Source organism: Triticum aestivum, chromosome 5D (genome assembly GCF_018294505.1).
Source record: "Triticum aestivum cultivar Chinese Spring chromosome 5D, IWGSC CS RefSeq v2.1, whole genome shotgun sequence".
In the NCBI taxonomy this organism is placed as follows: Eukaryota; Viridiplantae; Streptophyta; class Magnoliopsida; order Poales; family Poaceae; genus Triticum; species Triticum aestivum.
The window spans coordinates 286,734,871-286,747,680 of record NC_057808.1 but is presented as its reverse complement, the minus strand read 5'-3'; positions in this window follow the sequence as shown (position 1 = coordinate 286,747,680).

The following is a 12,810-nucleotide window of genomic DNA, read 5'->3' as shown; positions in this document are numbered from 1 at the left end:
TCGGTGGCGTAGGTGGCGTCGCGGTGCTGCTTTGGCGTCAGCATTGCCCGCCGGTGCGCACCTCCTCCGCATGCGCCCTAGTCGACCGCGGCGCCGCCGGCACTGGGATCCTCTCTGGATCCAGATGCCAGTCGTGCGGCAGGGTGACGTCGGGGTACGGCAGAGGGACGCGATGCTGCCAGTGCCACTCCGCCTGGTGCCTTGGCATGCTCACTCGCACCCTCTGCCGGCGAGCCAGCACCGGCGGAGGCGGTACGAACTCAGAGGGGAAAGGGACGGTGGGGGCCTTGCCCTTGGACTTGCTGCTGCCGGCGCCGGAGAAGAGCCCCATTTGGCTAGGGTTGGCTAGGGTTTTTGCTAGGGTTTGCCAGCGACGGGGGAGCGAGCGTACCTAGATGGGGACGGCGAGTTTGGATGAGGATGGCCCCGCTGCACGGTCGGCTTAAAAAAGGGCGACCGCCTTCGCTGATGCGTGGGCCCGTGGTCATAAATTAAGCTGACCGGGAGTGGGCGGCTGCCAGGTGGGGACGTGGCAGACAGCGAGAAGGCGCGGGTGGTGTCCGTTCGACTTCCGCGCCGACGCATTTGGGGCGCAAATTTTAAGTGATTTATCGAAGTGATTTAGAGGAGGTCAAATAAATTTGAATTTGAGAAAATGTGCTCCAAATGAGCTCCCAAGCTAGGGTAAATAGCCCATTTGTAATCAAGTTTTTTTGAACCTACTCTAAATGAGCCAAATGTTTTTTTATTAAGACATATTCACTTTCCATAGTGTAGATTCGAAGTCTCACTATTTTTTTGATTTTTTTTAAATTTTTCAAAAACAGAAGGTAACACCACCTCCTCTCCTTGAACTCTATGAAATCATGTACATGATAGCTCATATGTGTGGAGGTTTTCTCATGAAAATGACCATCGAGCAAGTTTATGATTTTTGGTTGGTAACATGTCACATAAGACAACATTGTGCACAGGTTTTATATGTTTTTGATTTTTTTAAAATTAATGGTGCTCATTTGACCTCGATCGTGCCAGGTAGGGTTTTTTCATGAAAATGACCATAGACCAAGTTTAGTATTTTTCCTCGTTAGTTTGCCTTATAAAACGACGAACGGCGAAGGTTTCATATTTTTTTGATTTTTTCAAAATTAGTTATGCTCAGTCAAAGCCTTCAAAACCTCGTTGACCAGCTCAAAACCCCTCTAAATCCCGTGGGGTTTCGCCTAACCCTAGCTCCCAACGTCAGCCGTCCGATCATACCCTCGCGCCAAGCCACAACCCTCAGATCTGGCCTTCTAAAAGGAACTAGGTGGGCTGGCTGTGTGCAGGCTCCGCGCCGTTGGATCACAAGGACGGCTCCGCATCATTGGATCGTGGGGTGATCTGCGAGAGGCGATCCTATTGGTTGTGCTCGGTTGCTCGCCCACCACTGACTCCGTAAAAAAACATTGTTATTGGGCCCAAAAGGAAACCAAGCTCTGGGCCGTCGAATTGCGTCTTTTTTTGCATCGTTTGCTCTGTTTTTTGTGAACGTGCTGGCTCTGTATTTTTGCATCGTTTTTTGCATCGTTCTTTTTGTTCTATACAAATGTAAAATGACCAAATTTATAAGGGGTAAATTTATTTTTATCATGTAAAATGGCCACAAACTATCAAAAAATGGGTCATTTTGCATTTGTATAATGGCCACAAGCCCTCTGTCTCTTTTTATCATGCAAAATGACCAAATTTTTAAGGGCCAAATTTATTTTTATCATTCAAAATGGCCACAAGCTCTTCAAAAATTGTCTCTTTTTGTTCATATAATATAGGGCATGACCACGGATTCCCACGCATGCAATTAGCTTCTTTTTCTTCTTCTTTTCAAACCACCGTTTCCCATGCGTGTACACTCCCGATGCTGCGGTGGGTTTGAAAACGGGCTACTAACTTCACATTTGACCCCGTTATTGCCACGACCAAATAACACGTATCACTAAGGCTATTTAAGGTACATATTGGCATCAGCGCATGCAGGCTCGATCGACGCATGCAGGCAGGGTTTGCTGGGTGCATGCATAGCAGGCTTCTATCCTGGCGGCGCGCGCAGACATTTAATGCAAGGGACGGCCCAACGAAACCACGACCCAATGGTCGAACAGCGACACCACCCAACGCGGCACAGTCCAGTGTGGCCACACTAGTCAGAGTTAACGGTCAAGCCTTTGACCCGACGGCAACGTCCGTTGTGCCCAGTTATGAGGGTTTCTGGCAAGGGAGTGGGGAAAATTGAGCAAAAGTTAAGAGTGCGGGGATGAATGAGTAGAGCTAAGGAACCAGGGGCACAGATGTAAAAATCCCTTGGTCTTATGGCTAACTTTCGCGGCTATATGGCTGGAGAAAACGAATGTGTTCTTGATAGTGGATGTACCGATCACATGACCGGAGACAAGGATATGTTTCGTGAGCTCGCTGAAAACGACGACCCTCGAAAGTATGTCACTTTTGGTGATAACTCAAAGGGTAAGGTGGTTGGCCTTGGTAAGGTGGCCATCTCACATGACAGCTCAATGCAAAATGTTATGCTCGTTCAATCTCCTGGCTACAATTTACTTTCCGTATCTAGACTAGCCGATTTTGGTTTCAATGTTTTATTTACTGAAGTAGATTGCCAAGTGTTTCAAAGAGATAATCATAATATGGTCTTTACCGGTATACGTAGAGGTGATCTATACATTGTTGACTTCACTAAAAAGGCTCAACCTAGAACTTGCTTAATTGCTAAATCTTCTAAAGGTTGGTTGTGGCATAGAAGGTTAGGTCACGTGGGCATGCGAAATCTTTGATAAGCTTATTAGAGGTGATCATATCCTTGGAGTTAAAGATGTTATATTTGACAAGGATAGACTTTGCAGTGCTTGTCAAGAAGGAAAACAGGTTGGAGGAAGCCATCCCGTGAAAAACATCATGACCACGAGAAGACCGCTTGAGCTACTTCATATGGATCTTTTTGGTCCCAACGCCTACAAAAGTCTCGGTGGTAACTCGTTCGGTTTAGTCATTGTCGATGACTTTTCAAGATTTACGTGGGTGTTCTTTCTTGATGATAAATCGCAGGTCCAAAAGATCTTGAAGAACTTCGCTAGGAAGGCTCAAAACCAATTTGAAGTGAAGATCAAGAAGGTTCGCAGCGACAACGGAACGGAGTTCAAGAACGCCAATGTGGACACCTTTCTTGACGAAGAAGGGATTTCACATGAGTTCTCGGCTACGTACACACCTCAACAAAATGGAGTTGTTGAGAGGAAGAACCGGACACTTATTGAGATGGCAAGAACCATGCTTGATGAATACAAGACGCCAAAACACTTTTGGGCGGAAGCGGTTGAGACAACTTGTCATCCAACTAATCGTCTATATCTTCACAAGCTCCTCGGCAAGATGACATACGAGCTTCTCACCGGTAACAAACCCCAAGTTGGATACTTTCGAGTATTTGGCTCAAAGTGCTACATTCTTGATAAGCATCATCGTTAGAAATTTGCTCCTAAATCTCATGAAGGTTTCCTACTCGGTTATGGCTCTGATATGGCCATGCCTGCTCCTATTACTATTGATGTTCAAGATGATGCACGAGCTGATGATCGAGATCACATAGATCATAATGTTCAATACCGACACATGCATGCGGTTGGATCCATTGGGCATAGGCCCATTGAGTTTAACCATGGCTGAAGCCAAGCTACGTTTGTGACCCACAAGGAGAAAATGTTTAAACTACTTTTGTATTTCTTATTGAGATCAACAAGCGTGCAACATCAGGAGTCTCATGCAAGTTTGCTACTAGAAGACAAGAAGGAGATACGCTGGTTTAGAAGGCAGGGAATCAATATTTATTTCTTGTTTTACTTCTTACCATGCAAGGAGTACGCCACGATGGGTTCCAGAACATGTACGTGAGATTTGCTCATGTTGAAGGAGTCCGAGTGGGGGCCACCAAGATGGGCAAACCAAATATGTGGCGAACAAATAAAAAGAGTTTTTATTGCTTAGATTTAATTAGATTCGGTTGATATTTTTTAGAAGAGTCCTGTTTATATTTCTTTCTTGTGGTGTACTCATGTTTCGGTCGGCTATACTGATATAAATAGCCATACCATATGATAATTGTAGGGTAGGTTATTTTGAGATGAATTAGACACCGCCACTGGTGCACGTCGGTCCTAAACAAACGGTTTTTAACCCCTTTCCGCGACGGCATTTGGAACCGTTGCCAAGTGAGTGTGGGCGATAGGGGCGTCCTTCCCACACGACCTAGAAACCGTCAGGGATAGGGAGCCTTGATGCATACAGTTGTCCCTATATAACCGTTTTCGATATCTCGAATATCCCAAACGCTTCATCCTTGCTACTCGTTTGTGCTCGCATTGCCATCGCAGTCGGGGTGTTTTGGTTCTGCCTAAAACCAGGCAGATTCTAGGCACGGGAGCTTTCCAGGCAGATTCTACGCAGATTCCAGGCACGGAAGATTTATGATGCCTGGCACATCACAAACAGTTCATGATTATAAACCGTGTACAATAGGTAGACAATCACACACATTTAGATTTCCCGCACCGTATGTGATAGTGTCTGACATCACACACGCTTTGCGAACGGCAACTGTGTGCATGCTTGCACACGTTTCCTCTCTGTGAACCGTCTCGGATTATGGTGTATATCGCAAACGTTTGTGTTTTACCAACCGTGTGTGCCGTAATGACCTGCACAACGTAATTTCGCCCTAATTTAATTGTTGCTATTTAAAATTGTACCTAATTTAAACTTGAAAGTAGGCTATAGCTTTGTTCATATCCATCAGGTTCAAACAACGAATGCATTATTCCATTCACAGGTACATATGTTTAAGAATTATAGAAGCACCAAATAAAGAAGGGATAATTAGATTTATGCCCCTAGTTGTGTCCCACTCGGCTGTTTTACCCCTAATTTCCAAAAGTCACTGCTTCTGTCCAAGTCACTTCGCTTCTCTTATGCTTTTGCCCTTTGACCGTCAGTTTGAAAACTTCATAACTAATTCATACTAAATCATAAAAATGCAAATAAGATACCAAAATGTTGAAAAAAACATCACATATATGTCAGTGTCATTTGCATTCATGAAAAAAGTGTTTGAAAGTGCCCATCCGAGTTTTAGCTCTTATGCTACCACCATGAATAGTAAAATCTAAAAAAATTCATAAAATTAAAAACAAAATTTGGTGACAAAGAATGACAAATGTTTTAAGTGCTTGCCAAGTTTCATCAAGGAATGACATTCGTGGGTGCCCCAGCAAAAAAACAATCAACACTCCAAAACAGATTATTTTTTTGCCACGACTTCCACGAATGTTGTTCCCTGATGAAACTTGGCAGGCACTTAGAACATTTGTCGTTCTTTCCCACCATATTTTTTTGAATTTTTTTGAAATTTTTTAGATTTTACTATTCATGGTGGTCTCAAAAGAGCTAAAACTCGGGTGTGCATTTTGCAACACTTTTTTCATGAATGCAATTGACACTGACATATAGGTGATGTTTTTCTGAACATTTTGGTATCATATTTGCATTTTTCTGATTTAGTATGAATTAGTTATACAGTTTTCAAACTGATGGTCAAACGGTTAAAGGGCAAAAGAATAAGAGGAGCAAAGTGACTTGGACAGAACCGGTGAATTTTGGAAATTAGGGGTAAAACAGACGAGTGGGACACAACTAGGGGCATAAATCTAATTATCCCAATAAAGAATGATGTACCAGGGTTCTATACTTGTACTATTACAGATGGTAAAGAAAGAGGCGACAGACATTCCAGTTGCTGAACAAGGTGAAGCGGAATGGCCCTATTGTGCTCTCCTGGATGCAGAAGGCATGCATGACTCTAGTCCAACCCCCTGTGATGGCCGGCCGCCAATCATGGAGTTTGAGAGGTAATCTTGAGTAAACTGCTTCAGGATCCACTGCAAAAGAAAAAAGATTCAGATATTGTCATCTAACACAACTCATTACGGGCAGTAAAAAGAAGGCTACAGGGTTCTTACTTACCATCCTGCAGTTCACTGTTGTCTTGCATAAAGTGTAAACAAATAGTTCGATTGACATCTTTTGACCCATTTTAGTAACAATCTTTATCAGTTTCCTCACTTGATGTTGGTTCATAAATATCTCATTGCCCCATACGCAGAAAGGGTCGAAGTGTGGATATTTGGCAATGATATATGTACCTAAAAGCACCAAGTTAATATTAGAAGCTAAACAATAATTGAAAAATGATGTAGTACAACACTCCATCCATCCCATTATATAAGATTTTATTACATGTATATCTAGACATCGTCAGAACATTAAGGTAACACTCTTCCTTGTTGCTATGTAGCCTGGGATTGCATATTAAGTCATTTAGTACAATGCATGTTGCTAAACAACAATTGAAAAATGAAAAGGCATGTTAACTGCAATATCCTTAACAGCAACCAAATATCGTAATTCATAGTGGTATTGTTGAAACTGTTATTGATGAAATTGAACTGCACAGCAAATAGTTGCACATATAGAGCATCACATTGTGAAGAATTGAAATAAACAAGTCATAAGGACATCTCTAGGCGATCCTTCAAAAGTTAAAGGACTAAAACCCTTAGTGGATATATATACACTCCAGCAATTTTTGGCCTTTTCTAGTCGATCCCCTAAACTTAAGGTTGTAAACTTCAATTTGATCAAGTTCAAAGCAGGTTCAACCGAAAGTAGCATGCATTCAAACATAAACATACATAGTTTTGCATAACCGAACATAAAACATAAATTTAAACTAAGCTAAACTACTTTCGGTCGAAGTAGAGGTCGAGCCAATCCTTCCTCGTCATGTATAGTGTGCCGCGAGCCGGGTCCGGGCCAGTACCGTCGTCGGGGTCGTTGGGGAAGGCACTCCTTCACTCGTCGACGTCGATCTCCTCGTCCTCGAGGCCCACCTCGACGCCCTCCGCACCATCGTCGCCGCCGCCTTCGACCTCATCATCAGAGGAGAGCGCGATAACCTCTTCGCCATCCGCGCCGTCGTCCTCGCCGCCTTCGACCTCATTATCAGAGGAGAACGCGATAACCTCGCCGCCCTTCGCACCGGCAAAGATCGCCCACTCCGCCTCCACGAGCTCCGGGTGCTGCCGGCGGAGCTCTTGCATGTAGGCCTCGTGGGCGGCCTCGGCCTCAAGACGCTCCCACGCCTCGCGGTCCTCCCGCGCCATAGTCGAGCTCACCACCCCTAGCTTCGGCGGAACGAGGTGGACCGAACGTGTGCCGAAGGGGAAATTGAGCCTAGCCGCCGCACCGTGGTAGCGGACCTGCCAGCGGTCGTACTCCATGGCCGCGAGCTCGGCCGTGTGGAAGCTACCAAGCCACCGGCGGGTGTGGGTCTCTCGATCTGTAATCTTGGTGACCCACGTCCCCCACTGCTGCTGCCGGACCCCGAGGTAGGACTTCGTCGCCTGCCGGGTCCAGGGGAGGACGGACAAGTCCCCGAACCGGCGTAGGGGCGCGGCGGCGGGTGGATCTGGGGACCGGCGATGGTGGATCGGGCCCGCAGAGGACGACGGGGACACCTCGGCGGCCACATCGCCGACGTCGAGCGAAAAGGCCGCGATAAACCTCTTTTTGGCCATTGGCTACTCGAGCTCCCCGGCACACAGGCAGAGGTTGAGGATGGAGGCGCCGGCGATGGCGGCGACCTACCAATGGTTTCGAGGGTTGTGTGTGTCTGTGTGAGCGGAGGTTGTGTTTGAGGAAATACTGCGGCAACTGAAAATTTTACTAGGCGGGAGTAACAAGGCGGGGCTACTGAAAATTTGGATCAAGGGCGAGCAGATATTTTTGAGATTGCAAGGGATGCAGAGGCGGGAGTAAAATGCCGGGGCTACTGAAAATTTGAATCAAGGGACTGAAGCAGAGCGGGAGTAACAGACATCGCACACGGTCCGCACATACTAATCATGTGCTATCAAACATTAAAACCTTCCAGGTGGTAGATATTTTCGAGATTGCGAGGGATGCAGAGGCGGGAGTTTTGGGGGAGCGAGCTAGTGTGCTTGAAACGCCGGCTGTGGACTGTAGCCGACGCACCTTCTCGCGTAAGCCATAGGCGTACTATACACCGACGGTTCTCCTAGATATTTTGTACTACATCTCACATGGTTGGTTAGAATAAACTGTGTGGGATCTACTTGATTTGAATTACAAAATGGGGTCACAGCGGCAATGGACGGTGTTTGAATTGCTAGACCTTCTATCTGCAGTGAACATGCAACTGTATGTGTGTCGTTAAAGAATTGGAATTATTCAGGGTTCGTTTGGACATTTCATACATTAAACTAGTTTTCTAGCCATTTCAGGTGCACAATTCAAAATTAAACTACACGCACATGCTCCGGTGCATACAAATTGGTTGAAAAATCAAATCTGTGTCCTTTAGTGCATGCTTAGGTCCCATGGAAGAAATGGGAATAAATTTTTCAGGGTTTGTTTGGCCTTTTTTATACATTAACTGGGTTTTCTAGGCATTTTATGTGCATAATCCAAATTTGAACTACAAGCACATGCCCCAATGCACTAAAGTTGGTTGAAAATTCACATGTGTGTCCTTGGGTGAATTTCTAGGTCCCATGCAAGAGATGGGAATGAATTTCAAACACCAGGGCACTGTTGATTGCCGGCAAAACATTGAGATACCTGGTTTTTAAATTCTAGTAAATCCAAAACTCGTTTGAAATTCATGAAACTTGGCATGCTATCATGGAGCATCATCAACATGCCGTGGTGAAAATTTTGTCCCATTTGGGGCAGGTTTGGGTATAAGCTTCTCACAAACCAGAGCTTGTCACAACAAGCATGATGGTTTCGATAGGGAACATACCACCTTTGGGGACGAGACGATATTCGTTGCCTCTTATTGCTTTCAAAATTTTTCTAGTGTCAACATAGAACAACATGAGTGTTGTGTTCAATCTTGGAATTTTTCGGGGTTCGTTTGGCCTTTTCTCTACATTAATTGGGTTTTCTAGGCATTCTAAGTGCATAATTCAAATTTCAACTACAAGCACATGCTCCAATGCACCAAAGTTGGTTGAAGAATCACATGTGTGTCCTTGGGTGAATTTCTAGGTCCCATGCAAGAGATGGGAATGAAATTCAAACACCATGGCACTGTTGATTGCCGGCAAAACATTGAGATGCCTGGTTTTTAAATTCTAGTAAATCCAAAACTCGTCTGAAATTCATGAAAGTTGGCATGCTATCATGGAGCGGCATCAACATGCCGTGGTGAAAATTTTATCCCATTTAGGGCAGGTTGGGGTATAAGCTTCTCACAAACCAGAGCTTCTCACAACAAGCATGATGGTTTCGAGAGGGAACGTACCACCTTTGGTGACGGGATAATATCCGTTGCCTCTTATTGCTTTCAAAAAATTTCTAGTGTCAACATAGAACAACAGGAGTGTTGTGTTCAATCTTGGAATTTTTCGGGGTTCGTTTTTCCTTTTTTATACATTAACTGGGTTTTCTAGGCATTTTATGTGCATAATTCAAATTTGAACTACAAGCACATGCTCCAATTCACTAAAGTTGGTTGAAAAATCACATGTGTGTCCTTGGGTGAATATCTAGGTCCCATGCAAGAGATGGGAATGAAATTCAAACACCAGGGCACTGTTGATTGCCGGCAAAACGTTGATATGCTAGGTTTTTAAATTCTAGTAAATCCAAAACTCGTATGAAATTCATGAAACTTGGCATGCTATCATGGAGCGGCATCAACATGCCATGGTAAAAAATTTGTCCCATTTGGGGCAGGTTCGGGTATAAGCTTCTCACAAACCAGAGCTTCTCACAACAAGCATGATGGTTTCGATAGGGAACGTCCAACCTTTGGGGACGAAACGATATCCATTGCCTCTTATTGCTTTCAAAAAATTTCTAGTGTCAACATAGAACAACAGGAGTGTTGTGTCAATTTTTGTGGTTTTTCGGGGTTCGTTTGGACATTGTTATGCATTAACTGGGTTTTCTAGGCATTTTATGTGCATAATTCAAATTTGGACTACAAGCGCATGCTCCAATGCACTAAGGTTGGTTGAGAAATCTAATATGTGTCCTTGGGTGAATTTCTAGGTCCCATGCAAGAGATGGGAATGAAATTCAAACACCAGGGCACTGTTGATTGCCGGCAAAACACTGAGATGCCTGGTTTTTAAATTCTAGTAAATCCAAAACTCGTCTGAAATTCATGAAACTTGGCATGCTATCATGGAGCAGCATCAACATGCCGTGTTAAAAAATTTGTCCCATTTGGGGCAGGTTCGGGTATATGCTTCTCACAAACCAGAGCTTCCCAAAACAAGCATGATGGTTTTGGTAGGGAACGTCCCACCTTTGGGGACGAAATGATATCCATTGCCTCTTATTGCTTTCAAAAATTTTCTTGTGTCAACATAGAACAACAGGGGTGTTGTGTCAATTTTTGGGATTTTTCGGGGTTCGTTTGGACATTTTTATGCATTAACTGAGTTTTCAATGCATTTATGTGCATAATTCAAATCTGAACTACAGGCACATGCTCCAGTGCATATAAATTGGTTGAAAAATCAAATCTGTGTCCTTGGGTGCATGCTTAGGTCCCATGCAAGAAATGGGAATGAATTTCAAACACCAGGGCACCGTTGATTGCCGACAAAACATTGAGATGCCTGGTTTTTAAATTCTAGTAAATCCAAAACTCATCTGAAATTCATGAAATTTGGCATGCTATCATGGAATGGCACCCGACATGATGTGGTATTTTTCCTGTCCATTTTGAGAGAAGGCGCACTCAAATAATGACAGCCAACAAAGGCATTCGGAAAAAATAGCTGCCGCTTTAATATCTCAAACGTTTGAATAATTCAAAATGTGTGCGTTCTGTTAACAATTCACGTGACGCCATGTGTCTTAGTTTTAATGGCTGTAGGAGGTGCCGTGCGGACAGCTGCTTGACCTTGACTGAACGGGAGGCGTGCGAGCATAGTCCGGTGCGTAGGCTAACCGAGAGGCGTGCAAGCTGTCCTCCAGTGCGCAGGCTCACCGAGAAGCGTGCGAGCTGTATGCTGCGTATGCTCACTAGGAAGCAAGCCCTTTGACTTCCATGGCCGCCCGCCTTCCTCTCCATTAATGGCTCCCGAGCCGCTGTTTAATACGGGCGGCCTTACTGTTCGCCTCCCATTCCCCTCCCCGCCGCAGACCTCCACCGACATGGCGCAAAATGATCATCTGCCACTAGTCTTCAAGTTTGGTGAAGTCGACTCTGAACTGGAGGAGATAGAAAATAAGGAGGAATGGGGCCGCATGGACATGGCCCAGAACGAGCTGGCCGCGGCGGTTGCTGCCCCCGCTCCCGTCCCAGCTCCCATCCCCGCGCCCGCGCCAGCGACCATCCCCGTAGCATTGACGGGCTGGTCGCCGAGCACTATCGCAGAGCTGGAGGCCGCAGGCGTCAGCGAGGTCTCCGCAGACCCGCGTGAGCTCGTGTACATGCCAGCGCTAGCACCTGTGCCCGTGCCCGTGCGCGCCCCTCCACCCACCGTGGCGCCGGCCCCTATGCGTTTGGCTGCACTGCCGTGCCCGTGCGCGCCCCTCCACCCACCGCGGCGCCGGTCCACGTGCATTTGGCTGCACCCACCGCGCCCATGCCTGTGCCCGTGCGCCCCCCTCAGCGGCATGGGACGCTGCCGTCGACCGCTACCTCTGAGCGGCGCCAGTTGCCGTCCTCCCGCGCCCCGCCCGTCGATCGCACGACGACATGATGTTTGATTTACAAGTGAAGAACATTTTGTGCTGCCTTGAAGACTTCAACAACGGCGTCCCGGAGGACGACAACGACAACGACAGCGTGGCACGCCGCCTCCGCCGCTGCCGGAAATAGTTTTTTGGGGTTTAATACTATATGTCGAATTCTCGATCATATGAATATAAATTCGCAGTGTGACTGAATGAAAGATATGGTTTGAATGAACTTGCGTTTTTCTCTCTTAATGTACAGACTTATCAAACGATTTTCTTTTAAAAAAAGTCAATGGTTTTTAAATATAAAACACTCAACGCAAACGTTTTAGTTAGAACACCTGTATGCAAACCGACAGCTTCCCCAGGAAGCCAAGGGAAAATGTGTCGAGCAGGATTTCTGCATCCCTTCAACGCAAACGGTTGTTTTGCATGACCCGTGTGCAACCACATACAAACAATTGGGTAAGATTTGCATATCTGTCATTTTGGGTATGTTGCCATTTCTCAAACTGGAAAGATTGACATTTGTTTATCTAGTAACATTGCCATTTTTCAACCTTGTAACACTGCGATTTGTCAAAATATGCAGCTACAAATCACTAGCACTATCTAATTTTTGCAACTAAAATCACTAGCACTGTTCATATGGACACCACTAGTAGGCGTGAGTTCATGGACGCATATGCAAATGTACCATTGATTACATACAACAAGTCATCAACCCACAACGACAACGAGGATACACGTTGGATTATAGATCATTTCCAACAAAACATTCTAGTAAAGTTTTTCTCAGACAACAAATAACAAAGTGATGAAATGAACTTCAGCTCAACCACTCGCCGGCGTTGGAAACGCTTGTTGGGAAACGTAGTAATTTCAAAAATTTCCTACGCACACGCAAGATCATGGTGATGCATAGCAACGAGAGGGGAGAGTGTTGTCCACGTACCCTCGTAGACCGAAAGCGGAAGCATTAACACA